The sequence below is a fragment of the Branchiostoma belcheri genome, unplaced genomic scaffold, assembly GCF_001625305.1.
Source record: "Branchiostoma belcheri isolate BF01 breed outbred unplaced genomic scaffold, Haploidv18h27 scaffold301, whole genome shotgun sequence".
Lineage (NCBI taxonomy): Eukaryota > Metazoa > Chordata > Leptocardii > Amphioxiformes > Branchiostomatidae > Branchiostoma > Branchiostoma belcheri.
In genome coordinates this window covers 157,563-169,561 of record NW_017803912.1, presented here as the reverse complement: position 1 = coordinate 169,561, position 11,999 = coordinate 157,563, and the positions used below count along the sequence as shown (strand labels likewise).

Sequence of the window (11,999 nt, the reverse complement as noted above, 5' to 3'; positions counted from 1 at the left end):
TTTGTACAGGATTGACTGTGCTAATTTACAAAATCTGCTCCTGCAGGAGAGTTGTCTGTAGCAGAGGATGCAGACAGAGAGATTCCTAGCAGTTTCGGTGAACAGTACCCACAGATGTACTACCAACCATTGGAGCTGCACAGTAAGACATGGATTTTTCTTACACATACATGAAATACTAAATATCACCACTTAACAAGGCCTAAGACAGACTCAAGGTTATGACGTGAATTGTATGAGTAGTGATGAGTTGAGAAATTTTTTTATTTTTTTTTTTTTAATGGTTTTTATTGTCCAAACAGTACCCGTGCAGTCGCAGCCTGTATACGGCTGAATTGATGCAGGGTATTACATAATCAAGACAAATCACAACAATCACATAATACACGATACACATATTTGTTCCACAAATTATTGTGGAACTGTCGCAAGGGTCTATACGGCAGCCATTCGGCGCCAGGTGACCTCAATACGACTTTCCCCAACCGAAGTTAGGTACCCATTCACACCTGGGTGGAGTGAGGAAATTCATGTAAAGTGCCTTTCCCAAGGGCACAACGTCGGGGCGCATGTTCAGACATGCCCCAGGTACGACTCGGAATCGAACCCGGGTCTCCTGGTTCGTAGTCGATCGCTCTAACCACTACACCACCTGACGCCACCACAAGTACAAGTGTGTGTGTATGTGTGTGTGTGTGTGTATGTGTCTGTCTGTCTGTCTGTCTGTCTGTAAACATGATAACTCGAGAAGGCTTAAATGGATTGTCTTCATACCTAATAGGTGCGTAGGTCTTGATGAGACCTCGAAATGATTAGATTTTGGGCCCCCTGACGGCTTGTTGTGGTACTGCAGCGAAACGTTCCGGTTTTGATATATTTCTTCAAAATCTAAAACACCCACAAATGCACTGTACTAATCGCTTTCTTTCACCAAAACATACAGTTCAACGACCTTAATATTTCCTACTTGCTAGTCATTAGCTACATCATAATATTAGTCTGCTCTTCAGGAAGCATGGTTCTGCGCAGCTCTTGTAAAATAACAAACCCTAATACGGCAACCGCTATATACATAAACAACATCATGAAGCTATTAGTCTGGTAAATAAATAAGTGCGTACAGACGCCGCCACGGCGAGCGGTGTAAACCTTGTTACGTACCAAATATCATTGTTAAAACGGAGGAAAGAAGTGCTTAGCTGACTGAAAGCTCGACTATCAGATGATACAGATCTCCGGACCAGCTACACGTCAGGTAAGTGACAAATAGTTTCTCGGATAAAAGTTCTGGATGCGATCAAACAGGATGCATGGAAGTGGTGGTGTGAGGGGGGATGCAGGCATGTTGTTCTTGTTCCTCTTCATGTGTACCTGTGCAGCTTCAAATGGCCTGGGCTTTCCTCGGTGTAAGGAAGCTGAATGGCAAGTGTGCGTGCCTTTCGGGGGCAAGATGGGGCGAGGGGCATTGTCTGGCACTTGTGTCATGTGTGAGGTCCCAAAAGGGGTTGTTGCTGCTGCAAGCCCGTTCCCTTTTCTCGCAGATGGGGCCCCACATGTTGCAATAAGAGGGCACCCATTCCACGTCCTGACGCAAAACAGCCTGGCCCCGCTGAAGAATTCTGTGGTCCTCACTTTGGCTTTGATAGATGGAAAGATCACTGATGTGGAGAACAACACCTTCTCCGGGCTACCCAGTCTCGAATCACTGTCCCTAGATTCTAACAGGTTGACAAAAGTCAAGGAGACATGGTTCATTGGCTTGGAGAAACTCTTTGAGCTGATTTTGTCAAACAACAGCATCAAGCAGATAGAGTCAGGGAGCTTCGTGCACTTCACTCACCTGTATAAGTTGAATCTAGAGAACAACCTGTTAAAGGTTGTAGACCCTGCCTGGCTCTTTGGGTTGAAAGATATCATGCTCATAAACCTAGGTTTGAATAAAATCAGCAGCATTGCCCCAGGGTCATTCCGTCACATCCGGCTGACCTGGTTAGACCTGAGTGGAACTGATCTGTCATGTTTGGATGAAGCTGTATTCAGGAAACAGTCTTGGCTGGGAAGGCTCCGTGTCAGCAGTGGCATGCTGTCATCTGTTCACCAAGCAAATCCGCATAGAATGACGTGGAGCCTGCATTGGTTAGCCAATGACATCAGGACTATGGGGTCAGCAACATTGATTGTTGCTGTTCCCAGGTTCGTCCTCTGTGTCTACCCAAATGGGGTAACCTCTTATCTCTCGTTTGGGCATAGGCGGAAGGCCTCGCAATTACCGTCTTTCCTGTCGAAATGCGAGCGATCATGCCGCGATTCAAGCGAGCCGGTCCCGAAGATACCCGAAACGGGCGGGTGCCGAAGGCACCCGGGCGGGTGCCGAAGGCACCCGAAGATGCCGATCAGCGAGTCCCGAGCGAGGCCGAAGGCCGAGCGAGGGACGAAAGTTAGCGCAAAGGGTGACGGGAAATACTGGATCGCGCAAGGGGTGTCGGGAGATACTCCCGGAAGTAGGACGTAGGCGCGCTCGGAGATCGCTATTATTGGCCAATATTGGGTCCGCGGAGCAGGGGCCTAAAACCCATGGTTTGGGTGGATGTTTGATCCATCATTCATTCACAGCGCGCCTTATAACTTCAAGGTCAGATCATATGCATGTAGTAAGTTGGGTCGTTCTCTGAGCACGATCTCCATCCAGACCCCTGTAGTTGTCCTGGCCAATGACGACTCTCTGACAGACAAACTGGAGACCAACACGCCTGAACAGTGCAGGCAGGTGTGGGAATACGATGGAGGAATTGTATTGGACATGCCGGGAAGTACAACCTTCCGACTGGTTTCCATGTCGACGGGGAACGCAACCTCTGAAGGTATCGGCATGTCATTTGTTCAGAGACAAGACACGAACACACTCACGACCACCGAGCCCGGATACGGTTACACACACGCAGCCCATGCAAACGCCAACCATGACAATACAAAGAACATCAGCTGCATTCTGCTCAACAAAGATGAACACACGGAGTTGTTCTTCGCCACTCCCAAGAACCAACGCCAGACACACAAAACATCAACCACTTACACATCAGATACTGATTATCACCACATCAGCCTTCCACACTACACTAAACATACGGAGAAAGACTACACATCTTCAGAACCGGGAGACTCTACACTGCAGGAGGCCACCAGCACCACACCTGGACCAGAGGTGCCTCCAGCAACAGATCATGTTCTCATATCTGTTGCTGTTGTTTCGGCAGTGGNACAAGACACGAACACACTCACGACCACCGAGCCCGGATACGGTTACACACACGCAGCCCATGCAAACGCCAACCATGACAATACAAAGAACATCAGCTGCATTCTGCTCAACAAAGATGAACACACGGAGTTGTTCTTCGCCACTCCCAAGAACCAACGCCAGACACACAAAACATCAACCACTTACACATCAGATACTGATTATCACCACATCAGCCTTCCACACTACACTAAACATACGGAGAAAGACTACACATCTTCAGAACCGGGAGACTCTACACTGCAGGAGGCCACCAGCACCACACCTGGACCAGAGGTGCCTCCAGCAACAGATCATGTTCTCATATCTGTTGCTGTTGTTTCGGCAGTGGTCGGCCTGGTCTTGTCGTCCCTTGTAGTGTTGGTTTTGAAGTTGTGCTTAACAAGGATGAGTGAGGATGACGACATCGCCAGCGACGATGCACACGTTTGGACCATCCCGCCTGGGGTTACCTTCCCCGGCTTGCTGAGGTCTGCTTCCCTCCCTGCACGTTCAGGCAAGATGGCGTCGGATGACGCTGTTTCCTGTAGGTCATTGCCCGCTGTTCTGCATTCCATCGAACCCACTTACAGCGACATTCCAGATGACGTAGCCTTGGCCCAGAGACCTCTGCCTGGCCTGCCGCACGTGTACTGCGAGATCCCAGAAGGCGCACTCTCCGGTGTGGTCCGGTCTGCGTCCGTTCCTGCGTGCACTCGCGAGAGCGCCGCAGACGATTCGGCGTCCTGTAGGTCATTGCCGGCTGTTCTCTTCTCCATTGAGCCCACCTACAATCAGATCCCTGATCACATGGCCGCTGCCCAGCGCCCCCTGCCGGCTCTCCCGAGCACAGCCTGGGAGATGCCAGAACACGGAGCCGCTGCACAGCGCCCCCTGCCTGTCTCACACCATACCTACAGTGAGATCCCAGACGACGAGGAGAGCGGCCCCATGCCGTTCTACGCTGACGCTGCACAATCTTCGCTTCATGTTGTCACAAACAGAGGGGCCTTCCGGGATGTCACAACTGCTTCCAACAGACACTTGTCTGGAAGATCCATACCCGCATATGGATCAGCTGAACAGACCAACGCCCAGCACAATACCTTATATAGAAAGGCCCCCGATGCCCAGGACATAAGAGCCCGTAGAAATCTGAGGACAGGTTTGGTATCCCATTCTACCCACCAAAGTTTGAAGACGTTCGTCCACGTCACAGATGCGATTCTGTCAAGAGGTCAGGAGGTCACAGAGGCCCATATCGCCTTCCTCACACACCCTCAGCCTGGTGGCCATTGGCCTTGGGAGATCCCAGGGGGCGGTTCCCGTATCACACCACGGTGGGTGTCCCTCCCCACCGACACACTACCTAACACCTACTGGCCATGGGAGATCCACGGGGGAGGGAACGACATATCACACCACGGCGTGCATCTCTAACCACGGTCACACTACCTAACACCTACTGGCCATGGGAGATCCCAGGGGGCGGTTCCCGTATCACACCACGGCGGGTGTCCCTCCCCACCGTCACCACTACCTAACACCTACTGGCCATGGGAGATCCCAGGGAGGGAACACGTAACACACCACGGCGTGAGTCCTCCCACCGTCACACTAACTAACACCTACTGGCCATGGGAGATCCCAGGGGAGGGAACCTGTAACACACCACGGCGTGCGTCCCTCCCCACCGTCACACTAACTAACACCTACTGGCCATGGGAGATCCACGGGGAGGGAACACGTAACACACCACGGCGTGCTCCCCTCTCCACCGTCACACTACCTAACACCTACTGGCCTTGGGAGATCCCAGGGGAGGGAACCCGTAACACACCACGGCGTGCGTCTCTCCCCACCGTCACACTACCTAACACCTACTGGCCTTGGGAGATCCACCGGGAGGAAACACGTAACACACCACGGCGTGCATCTCTCCCCACCGTCACACTACCTAACACCTACTGGCCTTGGGAGATCCCAGGGGAGGGAACACATACCACACCACGGCGTGCTCCCCTCTCCACCGTCACACTACCTAACACCTACTGGCCTTGGGAGATCCCAGGGGAGGGAACACGTAACACATCACGGCGTGCTCCCCTCTCCACCGTCACACTACCTAACACCTACTGGCCTTGGGAGATCCCAGGGGAGGGAACTCAAAACACACCTCGGCGTGCGTCCCTCCTCTTCTCCCTCGCAGTGCCCGACACCTAGGGACACCCAAGAAAACGCTTCACCCTCCACCAATCACGTAACAATTCTAACCACCTACGTTATCATTTCAGAGTGCAGAAATTAGTTTCAAACAGACCTAAAACCTTTTCAAAGGTAAAAAAACTTACAACTTTTTCAAAGATACAAACCACCACGTTGATTATGAAGACAATGTCTTTTGACTCACATCCACAAATTTGAGATATTAGAAATGTAAATAACCGCACGTCAAAGTGACTTTTAGCCCATTATATCTCATTTTACTCATGAATCATCAACAAAATTGTCTTAGTCTATTTTTTTAATAATTTTCATTTTTCTGACAACAAGTGTTGCTACAAAATTATAATGATCGACCCCTGATAAGGTAGAAAATGTTAAGATATGACATCTGAATTTTGGAGCGTTATTCAGCGCATTTCCACAAGCACATTTTTTTACTAAATTTTGTAAAATATTTGTCCACAAGCAAAAAGGTGGACGGGTCTCTGAGACATCATAACTACCAGGTGAATAAATTTGAAACTTATGTGAAAATGATGCAAAATTCGAAAAAAAATGTGATATAATGTAAATCCGCCTAGGAATATGTGAATATGTTTTTTTTAATGTGAATCCTCAAATGTTACTATATGTGGTATGTAAAATTATGTGACCCTTTGAAAATGCATCAATTTTGTAAAATCAGACAACCTTAACCCTCAAACACCCGAACTCTTTTTGTGACGTTAATGCCCGAACGGGGTCCAAATCGACCCCATTTGGTTTCTTTTAAATTTATATTCCTTTTTCACTCTTTTAGTGATCTTTGCATATATATTGGTTAAACATAGTAAGAGGTATATTTTGGCATAATTAAGTGTTAAAAAAATTCCAGCTCATTATCATAATTTATGCAAAAATGGGATGAGGCCTGCAAGCATGAACATGGGGTTGACCTTTGACCTCATATGATTGTCAAATTGCCAAACCTCTAAAAACCCGATGAAATAATTCCTGAGGTTGAGGTTACTTGGCAAACTGCATAATATCAAAGCAATTATGCTTCCTTGAAGACATATTGAGGACATTTGAACAATTTTGTGTGTAGGAAAGTGCAAATACATGGCTGGGGTCCGTTTGGACCCCAGACGGTCTTACATATGGCTTCCGTTGTTATTTTTACAAATTTGTGCCGATCTCCAAAAAATTTAGGAGAACTTGTAGAAGAGGTTTATCGACAAAGGAAGGAATTTTTTTTTCGAATGAAAAAATTTCAAATAGCACTTAAAAATATACGCCTGGGGTCCAAATGGACGTTTGAGGGTTAAAGCGTGACCAAAAATGTGACTTTAAAATGTAAAAATATGTGAAGGAGTGTGAAGCTGTTTTACACAGCAAATTGCAAGGAGTCCAAATCACATTTTCCCATCACAGATCAGAATGTTATTCTATGTGAAAGTGTTTCACATAATTCCACCTATTCCGATATCCTGGCATATTTTGTGATCTTACATATATGCAACATTTCTTACATGTAACAGATACTATAATTTTCAGTAGATAAAGGATAAAGGTAGCTTCTGCAGGACTGAAATTGGAAAAACAGCATTAATTTCCATAGCCGTTATTCACATATTAAGTATAAACACCTTGCTCACAGAAAATGACCAAAAAACAAAAACAAAAAAATAACTTAGAATTTGTCAATTTGAACTTCTTGATGAGCGTATTGCTGACTGGCATACTTTGAGCAACATTTAATGTTAAAAAAGACATTAGGATACTATTGAAATGTTAAAAATGTACATAATCAGAAAAAAAAACATTCGGCAGTCGATGAGATATAAATTAGAGTCTCTTGTTTTCTGAGGCAGAAATACTCAAAAACTCTGAATTGTGTATTAGTGTACATGTACAGCTCATTTAACCAGTATTATGGGCCTTTTTTTTTACATGTTTCTGGCACTTGAAACACACAAGAAAACGTTGATGATGAATAGTCAACGAAACAAGCAGCTTTTAGCGGTGGCATGACAAGGTCTTTTTGCATTTTTTTTGTTATGCCACCCGTAAATCTGCTTGGAGATTAACATGTGCACTTATATTAAGCTTGTATACGAGTACGTCATTAATTGCTAGTGATATGTATCTAAATTGTTTTGTAATTTATTTCAAAACGTGCGTGTGTATTATAAGTGAAGATTAGGCGAGGGGGGTGGAGAGGTTTCAATTTGGCCTCTTGTTGGGCTTTCAGACCGCCAGGACTTGTACAGCTAACTAGATGCGATAATGAATGAATGAAGACCTTTATTGCACATTTTTGCCACACTTGGCTAAAAACACTTCACAACAAAACAAGATAAAGGGACAACTAACAGATACAAAAGAAACTAACTATCGTTATATAAATTCAACTTCTCGTTTTTCAGTTATTGTAGAAATAATGTATCAGATATGTTTTTCGATTGATGGTTTCTTTAGTTGCATTAGGAATATAATTTTTTCTACAGTACTGAAGTGTATGAAATAGGGGGATATGCATACGGAAGCTGACCTTAAATAAAAACGTTACCAGTATTTTTAGTATTTTTTGGGCAGATGTTTGGATGTAAAACATTTACTTACGCCCGCAGCCAAATTAAATTCCATTGCCTGTAGCAACCGCATATAAATATGTACAAGCAGTAGAGCGATACGTAACAGCAGCAACCAGTCCAATGGGAGAAGTATAATATTTGTGAAAGAAATTGTAGGAAAAACCTTCGAAGTATAAAAGTTTCTACCATTAAACCAATGAACTGTGACTGTCAAACCAACAGTACTAAAACCAAGGGTAAAATGACGCCATGTTGCGGACAAGTTGCAGAAACTTTATATCAAAGCTTTAACTCAACTTTCACCATACATGGAATTTACAATAATTCCGCATAGAACAATAGAAATCAGCAGGCATGTTGTAATCAACTGAATGGCTGATCGTCTACGGAAATTCTCGAGAATCCTGGTCTACCCGTGCGATCGAGATCGGAGAAAAAAGATCCCGGAAAGAAACTACGTCTCTTCTAGAAGACATGTGTGCGACTTGGTCTGCGATGGTGAAAACCTGTCAGTAGCTGGACGTGGGGTCGTGTGGCGTAGCGGTAGCGTGTTAGGCTTGGAACCTTGAGGTGCCAGGTTCGAATGCTACCTTGTCACCGATCTTGTGTCCTTGGGAAAGGCGTATTTAATACACGACTTTCCTCACTTCACTCAGGTGAAAATGAGCATGCCAGAATGATCATTATCATGAGCATTGAAAACAAAACCAACTCACGACGAGTTATGTTCAACGATACGTTTACCTTTCATGAAGCACAGAGTTGATGTGGTATGCTATACATACATATTCATACTACATTGTAAGCAATCTACTCCCAAGGACTGGAACTCTCTCATACGGGACTACACATGTACAGCGGCTCTCCCGGTTATGCAGCAAAGACATTTTTACCTTACCACATCTCGTATACGGGTGTCGGCACAATGGAATGTCGAGAACATTATACAACCTACAAGGACATTTACATACTCCAGTCGCCAGGCAAAGGGGTTGATACTGAGGCTCTGACATGTCACAGTTCAAGGTCTCTTTTCCACCTGACTTTATCTAGCCATCCTGTTTTTGGCTGCCTTATCAAAAACATATCTTATCCTTCTTGTCGAAGTTAATTTTATAACAAACGTAAACCTCCATTGAACTGGTGGCTTCACAGAACTACTATCATAGTGTGTGTCCCTGTGCATGCAGTGCACACAGACAATCTGTAAAAGGGATTTCTACCAATTTCTATGTTTTATTTCTCCTTCAATCGTATTCACTATAAGGCCATGTTGATGTAACTATATGGATGACATCCACGCGCGCATGATCATGAATTTTCGGCCGTAACAAACAAGTTTGCAACCATACTGTTAATCGTACAAAACAGTTGCAAAATGTGTTAGTTGAAAAAAAAACACTGGAAAACGATACCAATGTCATAGAATGCCAAAATCAAACGAAAAAGACGAAAATGTAAAGAATGAATTTGAAGACTAGATTATTCCCCAACCATACTCTGTGTCATTTGTTCAACCTTCATGACCACGTAGATTTCATGATAAAAGCAACTTTTTTTTCGGGGGGGGGGCAAACTTTTTTTTCCGCACGCTCGCATCAGTTTTGGGGTTCCCAGAGGATGTCGTCCATATAATCAAATCAATATGGCCTAACGTCAGATGACAAGATGTACCAACTATGAAACAAATCACATGGTTAAAGTACTGCTCACTTCTATCACGTCTAAGCACACTGAACTGATTTTCATGCCATTAAAAATTCATAAGAGACCACATGCTGAATCTGTCACCTTCAATTGACTTCAAGTATAAGATAGTTGTATAAGTATTTACACATCGTTATATATATCAAATAGTAAAATAGGATATGCAGGGGAAAGATAAGAAGCCATAATGGCTTGTCCGTGATCTTCCCCCGACTAAATTAATTGACAACTGTCATAATGGTAACAAATCAAATGGTAATAATAAAGAACAATAAGTAATTGCAAAAAACGATCAATATGATAACGGTAACAAATCAAAAAGTAACAATAAATAACAAAAGTAATTGGTAAATAACGGTAATTAGAAATGGAATGTTAAAAAATAGGTTAACAGAGGTTTAACTGAAGAAACATAAACAAAAAAAAATTGAAGCAATAATTCCAGAATATATAAATGAATTTTAAATTTAAATCTTATATAACATGTAACGAAAAATTCAAACTTATACTTAGTATATCGAAGTGGGACTTTAACTTAAGATAAGATGTCAAATATCGGTGGGAAAGAAAAGAAGGTGATTTTTAAGATTGCGTTTGAAACTGATTATTGATGTTAAACATTTATAGTTCTTTATTCCACTGACTACCTCAAGGCCAGAGATATGGGCAGACAGTACAATTGCCACGGCGGTCTGTCACTACGGCATTCTTTCCCATTGCTGTGTGCGTTCGATAAAGTATCGGGTTACAAGACGCGATTTTGGGCTAACCGTAAAACATTTGAAAATAAACAAACTAGTATCGAGGGGAAATTTCATTGAAAAAAAATAAAATTATCGTCTTTACATACATTTAATGGTGATTTTTTGCGCTAAATGGATGATTTTTCGGATTTCGTTAAAAAAGTCGATAATTTTCGGGATTTCGGAGCGCCATATTTTAGCCAATCACCGAGCAAACCTGGCTACACATTTTACGCAAGATCACTGATTTTTATATTTTTCGACGACTAGGAATAAGATGAAAAATCGTGCTTTAGGGATTTTTTAATTTCTGACTTTAAGTATAGTTTTTGTCGACAAATAGGTGAAAAAATCGAATTTTTTTGCTTTTTTCGCACTAAATTACCCATAATTCAAAATCAAGCGCATTTTTCAAAAATTCCAAAAGCACGATTTTCGGGACAACCCTGACAGTCATTTTGAGCCGTAAATGGGGTATGTTAGACTCTCCATGTTTCCAGGTTTGAACGAGTTTTGCAGACATGTCATATCTCCCAAAAGTGTGCATTGTGTTTTTCAAACAGGCGTAAAGAATCATTACAGTATTCAAGGTCACCCAAGGATACGACAGTAGCTTCGCTACATGTTACATGTCCACAAAAAAATGATAGCGGACATGTACTATCCTGGAAACTGTTTGTATCTATAGAAAAGTGTTGTTTTTTTTATCTATTACGAGTCACTCAGGCAAAAGGGCTTGTTTTGCCGCTTTATTGCAAATGACCGCAGGTGACCCCGAAATGGAACGCGGGTTCGATTCGAATCGCCCAGATCGAACACCATAGAACACAGTTCGGATTCTATGAAATGTGGGAACTTTGCAGCCCAGATTTTACCACCGTGTGCCTTTGCCTATAGAAGCCTATGGTAAAATGCACTAAAACAAGTCCCAATGAAAGTACTTTTTCATATTTCAATCTCAAAAATTCTTATGCACCAGAGAGCCACAAGGGTCTGTGAAAAATAGGGGGTTGACCAGCTCAAACTCTTACAACAGCTGACAACAGTGAACAAACCCTACTTTTGACCTAATTTTCTCATGTATCAGGCAGGTCAGACCTTATCACTCAGGTCTCTCATTATGCCCACTTAACTGGTGAAATTGACAAAATGTGACCAAAGTAGACCCTACCTGTTTCTTCTAGCCCGAAACTCTCCAACCTGGACCAAAATTTTTAACAGAAAAAATGATTTTTCAAACATATTTTTATTAACTAGGAACAATAAGCGAACTACAAACTCAACTGCGAAGATCTTTATGAGACCTTTGACCTTCCTGAATGTGTCCCCTAAAAGCCCATCTAGGGAAATAACTAAGAAAACACAAGCAGACATTCGATGAACAAAACCATCATGCACGGAGGTAGAAATAAGGTTGGAACTGCATCAAACTTATACACATAATCATCAGTGAGCTACAGAGCAGTTGAT

The 11,999-nt window shown here is 43.5% G+C and overlaps 1 pseudogene; it reads left to right on the top strand.

The window, feature by feature from the left end:
* The first annotated feature begins 1,342 nt into the window (after nt 1-1,342).
* LOC109474334 lies at nt 1,343-5,500 on the top strand (annotated as a pseudogene).
* Nucleotides 5,501-11,999: the final 6,499 nt, after the last annotated feature.